At 39.3% G+C, this 17,871-nt stretch overlaps 1 protein-coding gene across 3 annotated transcripts in view; it reads right to left on the reverse strand.

Annotated features, from left to right (window-relative positions):
- Nucleotides 1–17,871, reverse strand: part of LOC134534802 (LIM/homeobox protein Lhx2-like) — an 818,703-nt gene that overhangs the window by 447,235 nt on the left and 353,597 nt on the right. For all 3 annotated transcript variants that reach the window (XM_063373390.1, XM_063373391.1, XM_063373392.1), the window contains exon 3: nucleotides 12,331–12,385. The gene's annotated coding sequence lies outside the window, so the exon portion shown is untranslated. The remainder of the gene's footprint in view (nucleotides 1–12,330; nucleotides 12,386–17,871) is intronic.

Below are 17,871 nucleotides of genomic sequence, written 5' to 3' on the forward strand. Positions count from 1 at the left end.
CTGTCTATATCTTGGCCTACATGCACGCAATAAGCAGAATTTTTTTTTTTTTTTTTTAATATACAGAAAGTTTTCCATGTGACATAGTTTTTACATCAAACCCGTTTCACATTCGCGCTTTTTGCAAGCACAATCAGGCCCCTTCTCAGTGAGAGGTGTCTTTAATTCCAGTGGGGCAATGCCCCTGCCCCCCCGATCTTAGCCCATTAGTTCAAGTGCATAATGGTATACAGACCAGACTCTTTCCAAATAACAACGCGAATTTTCCAAGTCTCTAATGATTGGAGTCGTTCCCTTTCTCCTCGTCTAGACAGCAAATTCTTTTTTTTTTTGTAGTAATCAAGTTTAACGTTAATTCCTTACTGACAATCTCACAACCAACAATCTCAGTAAAAGCACACTTGCTCATACGGGAAACCTACGATTCACAAACCCTTTCATACACGCCCGAATACTTGCATTCGGGTATCTTCGGCATATATTTTTTTTAAACTTCACGTGTAATTAACCTTTTTTAACATTCGCCTGTGCAGTAACAAGGGCGCCACCCACGGGAGTCCCAAACAGCTTGTCTGAACAATGACAGGAACCTTAAAATCAGAACCTGCCAGATAGCGACAGGTAGGCCAAGTGACGTAACAAACATACTGGCTGCATTTTTCAAACCAAATTTTTTTTCTCTCAGTTTTAATGGCTTCAAATATCTTTGTTACGTCATTTGATACCTTTATACCACGCTTTTAACCCTTTAATTTATTCAACTTAAAAAAAATCACTACGTAACACAAATGCATGAATTCGGGCGAGTACGCAAGGTTTTGTGAATCGTAGGCGTCTCACATTCAAATTTACAATGCCATAACATTTTTTTTTAAAATCTGCTAATTGCCAGTGGCGCCATTTTAATTCAAATAATATCTCCTTTTTCAAAATTAGTTAAGACATGGTTCAACAATTTATTGTTTTCTTGTTTTTACATTGCATTTGGACCACTGAACGATAGTTGCAAACTTCAACTAGCGATTCATAATGATGATCTGGGAACGACATAATACGAGCAGATACGTCCAGAATTTGTGCGGACTTAAGTTATCATTGTAATCAGACGTAAATATTAGAGAATAATTTACAAAAGTCCATGTAATATTTAATATAAATAGGTTTACACAATGCTGTCTTCTATAGCATAACACCCACTTATTACATGTATTCTGAGTGTTTTGAAATGCTCGTTATTTTAATGTAATGCTTTAAAGAATATTTTCATTTTTTTTTAAATTACTTTGCATATTACAAAAATATTTTCAAACCATGTATACATTCATACTTCAGATTGATATGTTTTGTAAGAGCTTTTAAATACCGGGGTGCGTTTTCCAATCGCATAAGCTGCTATCTAGTAGCAACCGCATTAAACATTGGCTCGCTGATATCACAATCGATTGTAGCGATTTTGAATCGTTCAATTCCACCAATATAAATGCAAGTAATTTTTTTTTTTTTCGACAATGTTGCCACCGGCTTCTGGAGAATGAAAATGTTTGAAAATCGGTTTAGGCGAACTAACATCGTTCAGCCTCAGAATATGTTCCAGAAGAAAAAAAATCAAGTTTCCTGTGTGAACACATTTAAATAAAAATAGTATCTTAAGGTATTTGTTTTCTGGAACAGATACGCTGTACGAGCGAGGTAGGAGCAGTGTTGCCTCGTCTCGTGTTAGAAAAAAAAAACCAAGGATTTTTAATATTTTTTTGGCTCGTAAAAAATATTTTAATTTCCGCGTTTTTAAATGACGCCTCTTAACATTCTCTCATTCTTTCACTCCCGTTCTTTATATATATATATGTATAGTCTAAAAAGGACAGAATTTTTTTAATATTACATCTTTCCGGACAGAAAAAAAAAAGGGAACGAACAATTTTTGTTTTATAAAATATTAAGATACGAGTTGGATATTGCAATAGTCTCTCTTGTAGCCTCTGTTCCGTACTTTCATTTTCTACCGGGTTGTTTCATCTGGCTCGCACGGGAATGTTTCGGCTCAGATATCTCTATAAAAATCACGTGAAGTCCCCTCTTAACGACCGTCACCCATCGAGGTGTGAGTAGTCCTCTGTTCTGGGCTCTCGGGTAGCACACAATGGGTGTCCTTTTTGTCCTCGTGAAACAATTGCCACGCCGTTTTCGTTATATATATATATTTTTTTTAATTTAAATTTGTTTTTAAATTTTTCAATAAAGTTACGGAATTTTCAACAAATAATTTAACTCCAGTAAACGGAATAGTTCTTCGTGATTTAAAATAACTGAATCTTCTTAAAAACTACGCCCGTATTTCGACTACCGAGTTGTATGTTTTCGTTCTGAACAAAGGTAAAAACTCACGTCGACAAAAGAAAAAATGTTCTTACTGTAGACTTGACCAGCTTTTGAAATAATTTTTCAATTAAGTGAACTTACGTGACCGTATATACGCAGGAAGCAGTAAATTTAAGAATATTCCGGGATAATTTGTAACCAGCGTTCTTCGTAAATTGAAGGTGAAAATTTTTTTAACAGTGTAGGATTGGGAGAAGTCCGGGTCAGGGAATAACCTGAGTGAGTCTCAGGCTGAAGCCTATGCACGTTATCAAGCGGGGTTTGAATCATGCAGAAAGGGGGCTTTAATTGGGTATTGACCAGCAATGGCAGCAATTAATGCCTAGAGACCGGAAAAATTCGCGGTTTCAATTGCCTTCAGGATAGACTGCACATTTCCCTGTACACTCGGCAAAATAACGCCAGTTCATTGGCTTCTGACTTGTAAGTCGTCTCAGCTGGTGTGCCTGTGATTCGATCCTACTTTGGTTGGAGGTTTATAATTGGTTGAGATTCGTCCAGATGAACAGTAAGCAAATAGCAAAATCATCTAAAAGGTATATGTATTTGACTTCTAGCTTATCGCCGAATGAATCCGCGAATTTTTCCGGTCTCTATTAATGCCTTGACTTGCTCTGGACTGTAACTAGATAAGTTGGGGCCAGGTAAAACCTGGGACTCATTCATGCAGTGTGCAGTATATGGCATGCATTATGCAAGCAGGCTAAGTACGTACAGAACAAAAACCAAAACAGGTTGACTCAGGAGTAGAGTCGGGCTGTGCAGAAAAGTTAGTACCGTCGATTGCTTGGGTGCTTTGACACGACCGGGTCGGCATTAGGTTCGTATCCGCATCTGAATCTGTTAAAACCAGGAGGCGATTGTAGTTTCCGTCACCCACCCAGCTGCCAGTCAGCTCCTGAAACTTATAAAGAATTGAAATATTAGGTTCTAAAATAAAATAAACTTTAATATCCTTGTTTGATGAAGACTATATAAATCGCGAGCTGGTGCATTGGGCCGTACTGCAAAAGCGGCAGGTCATCCTGTTGCTGGCAAAAGGCGCTCGGCAGTCAAGAGCAGTCATCGAATCTGTCATCGATAACTCGGCCAGCGCTCTTTGACCTCACGTGTCTTGACAAAGTTGGCAAAGTTGGCAGCGCTTCTGTCCGGAGAGAGAAAAAGATTCCGGAAGGAAGCTTTCCTCGTCAGGCTGTGTTGTCCATTCTCCTCCATACAGCGAAAGACAATGGTAAAACACCGTGGATTCAACTCGTCCAGTCTATCCTAGTCACGCCATGGTCGTCAGGTCGTCACAATCCAGTCTCCTAAGAGCTAGTATGCACTGTCGATTTGTTGCCGGCGACTAAAACATAGGAAACAAGGCTAGAGTCCAAGCCGAGCAACTGAATAATGTTTCTTGAACATTCGTGCAGAATGGACTTCGAAGAAATTGCAATAACAGCGTTGCTAATTTTAAAGAGAAAAAGGGGGGGGGGGGGGAAGCTAAAAAAAAGTTTTGGATGCATCCTTTGCTGCAAGAACGGAGAGTAAACGGAATGTTCAATTTATTTTATGAAGACATAAGAAAGTACCCAGATAAATTATTTAATTACGCAAGAATGTCTGAGCGTACTTTTGATGAGCTATTGTGCAATCTGAAATCCTGTATAACTTTCCCTGATACTAATATGCGACCCTGTATTTCCCAGGAAGAAAAATTATTTATAACACTAAGGTAAGTGAGTCACTAACCACCTAATTATTATTTGATCACTTGTATGTGTCATTAAGTCAAAAAATGTAACTAGTATTATTTAAAATATATATATTTTTAGTCAGTGTTACAATTAAGTTAAATTACAAAAATAAATATATTTTGGAGTTCAAAATAAATCCAGAATTCCAGAGTCTTGAGAGGCAGCAGGGCGTTCATATGATGTCGAAGCCTGTCATGGTTGCGAGTATTTCTGTGGCTGACCTCGAGTCGGTGTGTAGTGGTTCAGTGATTCGGGCCGTGCTTGTGGTTGTTGACCGAGTGCAGTAGCAGATCCGGCCCTTTGAGTCCAGGTATCCACTTAGCTCAAGCCCATACTCGCTATAATTTCGCCACAATGTGTGGGGGGGGTACATATTATGTGTGTAGTAGATGTATTCAAAGAATCGATTAAACTAATTTAATTTTAGCAGCTTGGTTCTTTCTGTGCTCGGGAATTTTTCTGAAAGACAAAGCATAGAAACATCCTTTCCTCATCACGTTCCAAATCATCCTCTATATCACTGCGCGTATCAGTATATTTGTTTCAAATGTCTAATAATTCTCTTGAGCAATCATCTTATGGTTTCTTCCTATTATTTATATTCTCTCTCGTGTATGGCCCTATAGGTTCCTGTTGTTCCTCAATGCTACTCTCTGTGATCAAATTACCAGCCGTATTCCTAAAAAAACAAAAACAGATGATTGTAATAAATATAAGGTGTTTTATGAGACGTAGCAGATCCACTTTTTACTATTTTTTAAATCTTCGTGTTTCTCTAGCAAAACAGTTTCTTTTATTTTTCCACTTCTTTTGAAGTGTTTGCCCTGTAGGTAAGTCATATAATAGTCTACATTATTATAATGTTTGAGCTTTTTTTTTTACAGATATCTTGGAAGTGAACGCTCCCACGTACACCCGTGCTCCTATTGGTCGGGGCGACCAAAACTGCGCGGCGAGTCACTCGAGGGGGGCGGCGGCCTCTTGCGTGCAACACTCCGCGTCACTCATATGAACCCAGTGGCGGATCCAAGGGGGGGGCATCAGGGGTATGTGCCCCCCCCCCCCCCCTCGAAAAACCAGTTGTCTGCTACATTAATATTGCCGACAAAAAACGATTGTTTCTGAAACCAATAAAATATTTTAATATAATTAATGAATTTCTTGTAGGATCATAAAATCTGGTGGTTGGATGTTATGTGTAGTGCGAGTAGATTAAATACAAATTTAGTAATTTAAAGACAGTTTTTTTCTCTGGCTATTCTGAAATCCTAGAGTTCCCCCTCCGAGGTGAACCTCTGGATCCGCCACTGTATGAACCACAGACAATCGCGGTCGCCGACGGCCAGTCGACAGTGCGCACTACCTCTTGCGGGGCCCGCATAGTCAGGGGCGTTTCTGTGTCGGTGAAGGCGGGATGTTGAGTTCAACGCTCGCTGCTGCTTCTGGCGCGGTGTTCGCCTCTGGGTTGGCGCGCAGTCTTCGCTTCGTGCATGACGTCAACCGTGAGATTCGAGCGGTGACCATAACATTACATGGCGTATAAACCAAGATACAGGTGCAACGCAAATCCCTCGAGTGCTTTCGAAAATTTGTACTGGGAGTTTCATGCCTAAAAAAATTAATCTCAAAACCGGCGTTTTTTATTTTTATTTTTTAAAGCAATTTTCATTCTTAAAAAACAAAAAAAGAAACATCTGCCCTCAGCGTATTCGTAAATGCTTTTTTTTTTCTTAAACAGACCCCGTACCCATGGGGGCGGGGAGCTTCAACTCCAAACCAGTTTCGAGCAGACCGCGGGCTGAGAATACGATTAATATGAACAAGCTTAATTCTTGTTCACTATAGGACTGTAGTGAAGTGGATGGCTAGGGGCAAGCATATTTCGCGAAAAGATTCCGAGACTAGCTGAAAGTTAAAAAAAAAAAAAAAAAAATTGTAGCGTCGTCTGTGTTTCGTGCTTGGGTGTGTTTCTTTCTGGTGCATGTCGATTGTTGCAACACTAGTGACAGTAACGTCAGTGCGGAAGCAAACTGCGAGCTGAGTGGCTCGGTCGAATAAGGAAACGACTTCCCTCGCAGACGGCCGCCAATCACAAGGAAGAAACCGCTGGTGCGGGTACACCTTGTTGCAGTCTAATAAGGCGTTCAGAATTTTTAATGATCGCCAATGGGAAGTAAACTGGAGCGTGCAGCAGATGACATAGCCTCGTACAGGTGTGCAACATGGTTCGATGAAGCGGTTAGGAACAGAGGCGCGATTGCAGGTTCAAGACAATGGGAAATAAATGAGGGTATGGTATGGGCGGTTCCAATGATAAGGGATTGACCATGAGCCTATAAGGGAAGGGGGGATGGTGGAAATAAGGGGCGAGGAAGAGACTCGCTATGTCAACTACTCGAGCGATCGGCTCAAGTGCCCTAATGAGGACTTCCCAGACTCCCCCCCCCCCCCCCCAACCGAACACACGCAGTGGCCTCACAAGCTAGTTGTAACGAAATGTATCGACCGCCAAGGCCCGGGGCCCAGGACCAATTACTGGGCTTATCCCGGCTCCCTTCCTTGCCCTTCCTTTCCCCTCAGCTCCTCCATCCCTACCCTCCCGCTCCAAGACTCCTTTTCTCCCAAGCCAATTTAGAGACATTAAGCTCGATATTATTTACGTTAACGAGGCGCTGCTCGAGTTGCACCGGATGGAGGGGAGTCGTCGCCCGCACCAATCCCCTCCCCTACATTCTCCCCCTCCTACAATCTCCAAATAACTCGTCAGAAAGAAGAAGCCCACCTGCTGACAGGCATTGTTTAAGAATCTCCACTTCGGTGAGGAACGCAGGGTCTGTGTCCAGATGGAGCCAAACAAATCTGACCGTTTCAAGGCAACAGACAATATTTCTCCTTACAAAATGGCGGGTATGGTATCCCACGAGGGTGGGATGGGACATATTTTCGCGAAAAGATCTGCACACCTATTAGACTGTAACAAGGTATACCCCCACCTGTGGTTTCTTCCTTGTGATTGGCGGCCGTCTGCGAGAGAAGTCGTTGCCTTATTTGGCCGAGCCATTCAAGAGGCGTTTGCTTTCGCACTGAATTACTGTCACTGGTGTTGCAACAATCGACATGTATCTGGGAGAAACAAACCCAATCACGAAACACAGACGACGCTACAGTGTTTTAACTTTCAGCTAGTCTCAAAATCTTTTCGCGAAATCTGCATGGCCCTAGACATAACACCCGATTATAAACGTTGGAGGGGGGAGGGGAAAGGATTATCCTTAAATACCTAACCTAGGAGGATGAGGATACAGTTGTTCCGACATATTGTAAACACCTTTTGTTTTTTCGTCTACAAGAAAATCCTTGAGTGAACACTTTTAGATATCAACTGTTGAAGAAAAAAATCACTGTCCGTTAACTGGCTATGAAATAAATGTTCATGGCTGCATATCAAGGAAAGTAGTCCCTCGACTTGTCTGATAAATAGTTGTGTGTACAAACCTGACTGATTTTCTTTAATTGACTTATTTCAGTTTACGCACATCAGAATAAAGCTGGACTTAACAATGATCCGTCCAACCATCATTCAATCGCGTGACCTGCAATCAATCAGATAGTCCGGATAATTCCAGCCGTCCGTCCGTCAAAACCTAACCAAGCTTTCACTTCAGATACAAACGGATGAAATTTTAAACTCATGCATGTCTGAAAGACTATGACGTTATTTTAAAGTATTTTTTAAGTTTGTTTATTTGTTTGGCTAATTCCATATTACGTTTTTAACTTGTGTTTGAACACGTTTAAAAGTTTCATAGTTGAAATAAAAATTGACCGAGAAACAAAATTGCAATTGATAATGCGTACGGTAAACCATCATGATCTCTATGGACATTATCCTCTTTAAATTAAGAGGCCATAAATTAAAATCATACATTTTATTTTGAAAGTTACGTGTGTATTTATTAAAAATATCAAAAACACCTCGACCGATCTTGCTCATACACGAACTTAACATTTTCCATTAGCCATGCATGACTACCTACCAACTTTTATGAAAATCCAATCAACAGTTCAAAAGAAATCTTCCAACAAAAGTCACATACATACAAGATGTGATCCAAAAAATACTGTGCATAATTTTCTTACCAACAAAGTAATAAGCTTACGTCAAATATGAACTAACATCCTTCGAAATACTCTACTTGGCTAGCGATTCGCACGCATCCCAACGTTCATTCGATGATTGGCAGCATTTCTGGAAGATTTTTTTACGAAGGGCCTTCAGCTGCTCCGTTGTGATCCTCTCAATGTCGGGAATGGTATAAAAAAACGTTTTCCTTTTAGCTCGGCGCATTTTTCTGGTCTCCGTTTCACAAGCAAGACTTAATATTAACGCATGATTCGAAATCCATGTTTAGAGATACGAAAAATTTCTCCCATTCATTTGGTCGCAAGTTTGAATGAAAACCTTCAGACTCTCGCACTACGTTCATGATTGGACCACAGTTATTTGGACACGCCCCCCCCCCCCCTCCCTCTACGACCGCGAGCCAACGGTGTCCAGCTAGGAGAGAAGTAAGATAATTAGGTAGTGACAACTAACCAGGATAAAAATGTTCTCGCTAAGATATCCACAAACGGGAAAGCAAACATGGGATGAGCACACGCCATGACTTTGAATTCAAACCTGAGGCCAGACGAATCCGCGACGGCGCGTCAGACACGGTAAACACGACCTACCTCACTCTCCCGTCTCTGGAAGCCGACTGACAAAAGTCACAACTTGTTCAGACATGACACTAACCATCTCAACGGTTCAGGCTATCGGGCTTATCAGTTCAAATAGGTGTAGCGTGCTGCAATAAAAATTAATTCACCGTATTTTTTTTTCTTTTACCACACCACGTACATTCAAACGCCGATCGCTCTAGTTTGTTAATGGAGACTTCACTTCACTCAGTCGATTACAAGAAAAGTCGATTATGACTTGATGTAAGCTTTTGGACATTATAGCCATGCACTCCCATTGCACAAATCTTTCAAAGATAAAAGTCCATAATGAACGGCCTTTTTACAGTTTCAGAAATGCTGTAGGATGCTGTAGCTAAGGAATGTGCACTAATCTAGTTGTCTCAATAGGAACTTAAGCCAAGTACCTACCACACGATAGGTGTTCCCGCGCAGCCGGCCACAAGGGGGTGATGTTTCTGAAGGCGACTGTACCCGACTGGACGGCGACTCGTGCTATTATCTCCGGAGCTGTCCCTCCGCGCTCACCCCCCCTTCCACCATCCCACCGCCGCAAACCCCCCCTCCCTCGGGCCAGGCCAACTTCCTGGATCAAATCTGTTATTAAAACACCTCCTTTTTAATTAAATCACTAGCGAAACAGAGGTTGGCCAGGGAGAGACGTCGGAGGAGGAGTAATAAAACCTTGAATTACAAGAGGAAAGATGGGGGGAAGGTGCGCCTGCACCTGTACTGCAGAGGAGGAGGCAGAAATAAAATAAATAAAAAAGTTAAAGACAGTGCGCGCTAGGGTTCGTGGCCAGAAGGCAACAATAAAACCAGCAAAGGGTTTTTTTTTTTTAATTCCCGCTCCCGCAGCTTGGTTTATCACTGCTTTCCCCCCCCCCCCCCCCATATTCTCTTTTGCATGCATGTGCCACTCGTGGCAGAACGTATCTCGTTCACTATAAATACGTAAACATAAAACTACTGCGAATCAGCGGAATATCAATAGAAAACTGTTGGAGCTGTTCCGTTTAGAAATTTTTTGTAACAAATTTAACAGTTTTCAAATGAAATTCCACTGAAGAAACGCAGATTAACATTTCTATGTGAAAACTTTAAAGGATAAAGATTTTTTAAATAACTTCAAATGTTTGCCATATTTCATCCGGAGCATATAGTGGCCGTGCGGTATGCGCTGTTGCTATACGGACACGTAGATGTATTCGCCGAACGCAATAAATGTTACCTTAGCTGATCAAACTAAAAAAGTTTGCTTTATAATTTGAAATTAAATATCATATATAGAGACCCGTGAATTTCGCGGATTCATTTCGTGTTATGCTAAAATTCAAATAATTATACCTTAGTGCTGCTTCTGTCATTGGTTCTCTGTTAATCTGGAGGACTGAGGGCCAATTAGAGACTCTCACTCATAGAATTGTCGAATCACAGGCCACCCAGTCGAGACGACTCACCAGTCAACAGCCAATGAACAGTTTGCATTTGCCCGAGTGTGTAGAGGATATTGGAGTCTATCCTGGAGGTCATTGAATCCGTGAAATTCACGGGTCTCTAATCATATACCATGTTTTATTTTTATAATCATTTGCCACAACGCACACCTAAACTGAAGTAGACAAAACTTTCCATGATTTCAATGATTCTTCAAACAAGTCACATCGAGAGAAGCAGAGCAGGGATAAAGCAGTTGAGGAAGTCCACACATTTCTGTTAAAAAATTTCCCTGACATTTTCCAGACAGAAATTTTTGATTTCCCCTACTAACTTCCTCACATAATTTACCAATTATGCATTTTTCTGAAAGAAATAAAGAAAATCCAGCCTTTACCATTCCGAAAGACGGTCTAAGTCAAACAGACACTTGCCTATGCAATTTTGTAGTGTGCCAATTTACCCACTGAAATACCATCTGAAAAAAATTCTTTCGCAGTCTGGGTGATGACTGGAGATGGCATTTCATTCCCCAGATTACTATAATTGGGGAAATTCCAAGACGTTTCCAGGATTTAAAGTAAGTTCCCTGATCGTTCCCCGATTTTCCAGAATGTATAAAAGATACCCTGAGTTGACTACATTATAGTGATTTGGGTTCGACTACCGCTACAGCGCACTAATCTCAGTTTCCTCCGGTTTTCTCTAAATCACTCCAAGCAATTTCGGGAATGGGTTCTTGCTATTCCGTATTCAATCTTACATTTTCCTACAGACGACAGTGTTTAGATCGTCACTGTTGACGAGATGAATACAAACGAACTCAATGCATCTTATTTATAATATTGTACAGAATATTCTTCATGTTCCAATCATTTATTTCGGAAATGAGACTGCCGTCAAATACTATATAGAGATATACAGTATTTTCTGACGTCCAATGAAAAATAAGATAACTCTTTCATGTAGTTTATAAAACCATTTATTTACTCGTACTAAAGTTTAATGCATTTAGAGAGCAACGTACTTGTGAGTAGAATTGTACACATACTTTCCAGGAGATTTAAAACCACAAAGGAAATCTACTAATTGAATCGTAATAAAATTTTCACAGAATTTTTTTTTAATTTTGTGCCATTAATTATTATATAGCATGTTTCAATTATTTTTTAAAAAAGATATAAATAATGCTAAATTTTTATTCTAGATACAAGTCAAAAAAGCGTCTTTTGCTGAGTACGCATTTCGGAAACCTTTTCTAATACCACATAAATAATGTCAACTCGCACTGATAATTTTATTTGCTAATGATTATAAAAGAAAAACCTTTTTCAAGTAATGACATCAATATTTGTGGTAAGATATCTTAATTCTGCGGAAGACTTGGTATAAACCATGACAGTTTTCACCTGCTATGGCAGTTTCAGACGTGTCATGACTTGAAACCACGTGGTGTATTCCGGGATCGCCAAGCTCAGAATTGCAAATCAAGAACCCCAAGGAAAAAAAAAACCTTCGGTTAATATTGCATATTGTGCTTAGGTGTATCTGTTTCAGTGAGGCGGCATTATAAGTGCGACACTGGCTGGTGCTTCTAGCGCGGTATATCCTTTAAGCACAAAGGCTTTGGAAACGGTGTGAATTCTCCTCGTCGCGCATAGGACAACTGAGAAATTTGAGTGGTAACCATAACGGTTCAGGTACGGAGAAATGAAGAAAAGGGTGTAATGCAAGACCATTGAGTGCTTTCAAGAACGTGTACCGGGTGTTTCAAGTCTAACCATTATTCAGGAAACACGCATTTTAGCTCTTTTCACTCTCCTAAAATTACAGTTTATAAACGAAATACGGAAACAAAACTACTCATCCACCCTCAACGAATTCCTAAATGCTTTTCGTAAACTGATACCACTCGGATATCTCGAGCAGTTTTCAAATCGGGTGAATTTTTCTGAAGCTCTGCACACTGTCTGTATGCCCAGGTAGGTGGGGGCCTTAAAGTAAGCAATTGTTCCAAAACAGAATGACTCACCACACATCGTGTTCATTTGGCCTTCTTCAGGACGTGGTCGGGTAAGAATCGATTCCTAGAACAAAACAAAAAAAAAAAATGATTACTAATGTGATGAACTGCTGAAAGCAGCAGCTACAATGTTATAAATTACAGTACATTTATGAACCTTTCAACGAAGAATTTAACTAAGATAAACCAAGAGTTCTTCGTTATTTCAAGTAACGGAGTCCTCTTAGAAACTACGCCGTATTTCGTATTCTGAGTTGCACGTTTCGTTCCAAACAAAGGTAAACACACGTGGACAAAAGGAGAGTGTTCTTGCTGTGTATTTAACTAGTTTCTTTGGATTCATGTCCAAAGTAAGTGTACTCAGTATCCGTAAATTTTCGAAGATCGCCATAAATCATAAATTTACGAAAATCCCTGGATAATTTGTTTACCAGCGTTCCTCGTAAATTGAATGTGAATATTTTAAACAGTGCATCTATAATTTCCGCACGTAATAACTCCAATATTATGTTCGATAAACAAACTTTTTTTTTAACGCTACATTCGTACTACCATGTACATGGTGGCCACTCACAGTCACCAAAAATGTTCCCTGATTTTTCCCTAATTTCCCTGATTAAAATTCAAAATTTCCCTGATATTTACAATTACAAAAAAAAACATACTTTTGATGAAATAATTTAATATTATAGAAATAGATTACTCACATTTTAGCACCCTGCTGTATTTTCTTCATTAATACATACGGAAGTTCGTTAAATAACATAATACATTTTAAATATGTCACTTTACATTATAGCATCCCTTTCAATGACCTGCAGTCTGTGTTTTGTTTTATGTCTCTTCACAAATAACAAATAAAAATTAATTAAATACACACTAGCATATCTCGTTACAAATTGCAGCAATTTCAAATGCACACTACAGTTTTCATTTATGATAATGATAAATGATAATGATAAAGCAAACAAGCAAATTGTCAATAAACCAAAATGTTTTCTCCGCAATACATGTATCACAGGAGCATCCTGTTGGAGAAATAAATTTACTTGGTTGAAAGCAGGAAGTGAGCTGCTAAGAAAATAACAGTAAAGTTTCGTAAGTGTATCCTGCATTAGATATATTACATTTTCATACTGTGAAGTTGAAGGCTCTTTCTTTTCAGGATCACTACAAAATAATAGCTTTAGTGCCTCCCATTGTTCCAGCACTCTGTCAACTGAATCTAGGAGAGAGAGCCAACGTGTGCTAACATATTTCAAGATTTTGTGTGACTTTGCCCCACATACCTCTTGATACACTTTCAGATGATTCTGGCGTTTTGAACTTTTTTCCAAGTAATAGAAAATATTAACGAAAAATGTCTCAGTGCTAATTGTTAGCTGTGCACTGGCTTTTTTTAGCAGCTAGATGAATGAGGTGACATGAGCAGCCTTGCACAACAATTTTCTTTAACAAATGCTACCACACCTTTGTTTGTGCCAATCATAGTATTGGCATTGTCACATGAAAACGCTACACAATTTTTCCAAGAAATTCCAAAACGTTCAAATTCCTTATTCAGCACAGAGAAAATACCATATCATGTGTTGTCTGTACTCTCAACAAGGGATAACAGTACCATTGAAATTTTACCTTGTGTTTGATTTTAAAATGAAACAACTAATGGGTAAATCTTGACTGCATAACAATCAGTACTCCCATCGCTAGCTAAAGCAAATGGTTCACTTACTAAAGATTCAACAATTTCACTTTTAGTTTCACCATCCATATACTCCATTAAGGCAGATGTTTTTGTTTTCGCACAGCTGTATTTCTGTGCAATTTTTGAGTCCGGAAACATAGCTCTATACAAATTACCCGTATGATCGGCTACTGTTATCGGTAAATTGTGTTCTACCAGAAAACTTGTAAACAATGTTACTTTCGTTTCTTCAGATGTAGCGAAAAACGACGTTATAGATTTATTGCTTGTCACGGCTTTAAAATGTTCTGCATGTTTCTTTGATTCAATATGCCGTCTACAGTCATCCCTTCCATCATGTGCAATCAAAAAGTCACACGTGCATACATTACAAAACGCGTGGCGTTCCGAAACATTTTAAAATGACAAGCATGGCCATTCTTTTGAATAATTAAAATATATTTTGTAACAACCATTACTGCAAGGGGAAGAAAAAAATATGGGTTTAAAGATATAAAAATCCCCTTTTCTTCTAATGTAAAGAAATATAATCATCAAAATCTTCCTACGCCTTTAGGCTGTGCCAATAAGGAATTTTTTTTAACTTTAACTTACAACAAGAATCTGTTCACACACATTTCATTCATAGGAATTTATACGATAAATGTAACGTTAACTTGATTAAGAAATTAATAACACGACATAACTTTTAATCACTATCGCTACCGCTGACCAATGTTGATACCCCTTCCATAAGAGTAGCACAGAGCTGACCAGAAGAATGGTAAGCTTCCTTAATTGCATTGCACACACTCATATTTTTTGAAAAATACTCAAATACATTCAACACAATCTTGCGCTCCCTCCCGCGTAGCCTACCGATATAATTTCTTTTCGGTGTTCTAACTTCCATATTTTATATGTTCGTAATAAAAATAAATGTAGAAAATAAAATCACGTATGTTAATATATAATTTGTTTGTCAAAATTATAACTGTAAAGAGTCACCGGACACAACGCGTTGCTTCGTCGCGAGACGCGATACTAACTGGCAGGCTGGTTTTCAGAAATGCTTGTCTAAGGAAATACATGGTTGACTAAGGAAGCCATGTATTTGAAATTGCTTGCAGGACAGAACCCCACTTATCTAAACACACAACCCTGTTTCCTCTTACGACGGCAGCTTGTGAGAGAAACCTCTATTGCAGCGCGCTCTTGTATTGATAAGACACATCTTTAACAGATATTTCCACGGAAACTGTAGAAGCAATTGAGATGGAGCTGCTTTTAAAAACTAATTCAATTCATTGTGAACATTTTTCACGCTTTCGTCCCCCATCTATCTTTAACAGAAAAAAATTTTTTCCGCTGGTCAACTTTTTGATGTGTCAGTTTGTGAGAAAATGCATTTCAATATATTAAAAAAATTATTTAAGTGAAACCTGTATAGTTTTTGTCTTAACATTTGTTCGGTGGCGTCCTTAGGCATTAATTTATTAATAAAAAAATCTGAATGAAATACACATGTAGGTTTTTTTTTTTATGTGAAACATCTCGGAATACTTCAAAACAGTTCGCAGTGAATAAGTTATGTTTTTTAATTTTTTCGGACACTTAAAATATTGTTAAGTATTCAAAATAAGCATTGATAAAAAAAAATGGTCCAAAAATTAAAATTTTAATTTCGTTTGATATTTGGCAACAACGCACGAAGAAACAAGGACAGTGCTAACGGCAATCGGCGTGTGTTAGAAAGAGAGAGAATGCGCCCATTTACTTCCACACTGCAATCTAAGAGTGGGATGCTCTATAACAAACGATAAGTCCGAGAATATGTGCTAGTTGTATCGTACAACGGACGTAATTTCATACCATTTCTATTACAAAACACAAGAATTAAACTACTTATTTCGACAGTACATGCGCACATTTATTAGTTCCGTTATCTGTGCAACCACGTGATGTATTCGAACTGCGTTCACGAAACACGCACATCAGAAACGGAATTTTTTTTTTCCGTTACCATGCAGCACAAAGCCGTAATGGTTGGGTGCTCTGCGGAAATATACATGTCACAAAAAATTCCCGGTTATTAAAAAAATTCCCTGACATTTCCCTGATAATTCCCGATCAACGTGATTTCCCTGATAAATCCCGGTTTTCCCGGTCTTCCCGGTGAGTGGCCACCCTGATGTAGCTTTGCGAACTGGTATGATTATAAACTCTTCGATTTTTTAAGAGACTGTAATAAATACATCCTGGTCTACCAGATAGAAATTATTTCAGAAAAAATTCTAGTAATTACAAAATATTTTTTAAAAGAACAGAAAATATTATTCTGTACTTTACAAAAGATTTCTTTGGAAGCAGATGCCAATAAATAGGTTGTAATACTACAAGAGATATTGTAACATTGTACAACACATGGCTATGGTTATTTTTGCAATAATGAAAAAACATTTTTCGAGATAATCTTGGGTATTTCTTACAAAAATTGGCGCCTAATGTTATATTTTAATTGATGTTTCATTCAAGCATAATTAAAAAAAAAACAAGTGAAAGATCATCGAAATTTCAATAATTGGACTTTATTTTGTTTTATTATGCTCATTAATCTGCGCAGTTAATAATGGAAAGCTATTCAGGGAAAGGTTTACAAATAACTTTAACTATTGCAGGTAGGTACCTACTGGGACAACACAAAGCATAAATGCATATAAGTTGTAGGGATACAGTTGTCTTCGTGTAAATTTACAATATTTAAAATACTTGTAATTTTACATGAGTACTACTGTTCCATTTATAAAAAAAAAATACATCGTATTTTTAATGTTAAATACAGAAAGTATGAATCCGAACAACATTTCAATGTTTTCGTTTTCTACCCTCCTATGCCAAAGTGATGTTCTGAATTAAACGGCATACTTTCGTTTGCTAATGAGTAGCCTCGCGCGCCGGAGGTTGGAGCGAGGCTATGCCCAGGCGGATCGGAGGCTGGCCTCATCAATAAACAAGGCGGTCCTGAACATACACGCGCGCGCGCGCACGCACGTGAAATTCGGTTATCAGTGAGTTGATTACCGGCCCTGGCCGTGTCGGGGCGCGGGTCGGTCCGCGACTGTGAATGACAAAGCTCGCATTCGTCAATCCGACCAATTGCACCCAATGAAGGCCCCCGGACTCGGCGTATAAAAACTCTGCGGTCAAATGGGGCCCCCGGGGAGAGGAGGGGAGGGGCAGGAGCCGATCGTGCGTCAGAGTGTCCGTCCGTCCGTCTGTCCGTGCCGGGCTGAGTCTGCCTTCCCTCCCCCCCTCCCCCCCCCCTTCCCAAACCAACCACCCAACCCACGTTCACCCGCACTAAATTAATACCTAGAGACCTGCAAAATTCGCGGATTCAATGACCTCCAGGATAGACTCTACTACACACTCTACACACACTCGGGCAAATGCCACCTGTTCATTTGGCTGCTGACTTGTGAGTCGTCTCGACTGGGTGGCCTGTGATTCGACACTTCTTTGAGCGAGGGTCTCTAAATTAGCCCTCATTACTCCAGATTAACGGTGAACAAATTGCAGAAGCAGCGCTAAGGTATAATTATTTGAATTGTAGCATATCACTAAATGAATCCGCGAATTTTGCAGGTCTCTATAATACCTATTGAAATAACAATTTTAAACTGCAATTCCTAAGGGCATCTTTTTTTTTTTATGTGTGTAACATCTTAGCTCTCGATGTATGGCACTCGGTAGAAGAGATTTCGTTTAAATGAATGAAAATGTGTAACAACCTCGGCGCGGACATCTGTGGGGGATGGCGCGAACCGAAGTTCACAAAGCCAAAGGGGAAACTTTAAATGCTTGAT

This window comes from Bacillus rossius, chromosome 8, assembly GCF_032445375.1.
Source record: "Bacillus rossius redtenbacheri isolate Brsri chromosome 8, Brsri_v3, whole genome shotgun sequence".
NCBI lineage: Eukaryota > Metazoa > Arthropoda > Insecta > Phasmatodea > Bacillidae > Bacillus > Bacillus rossius.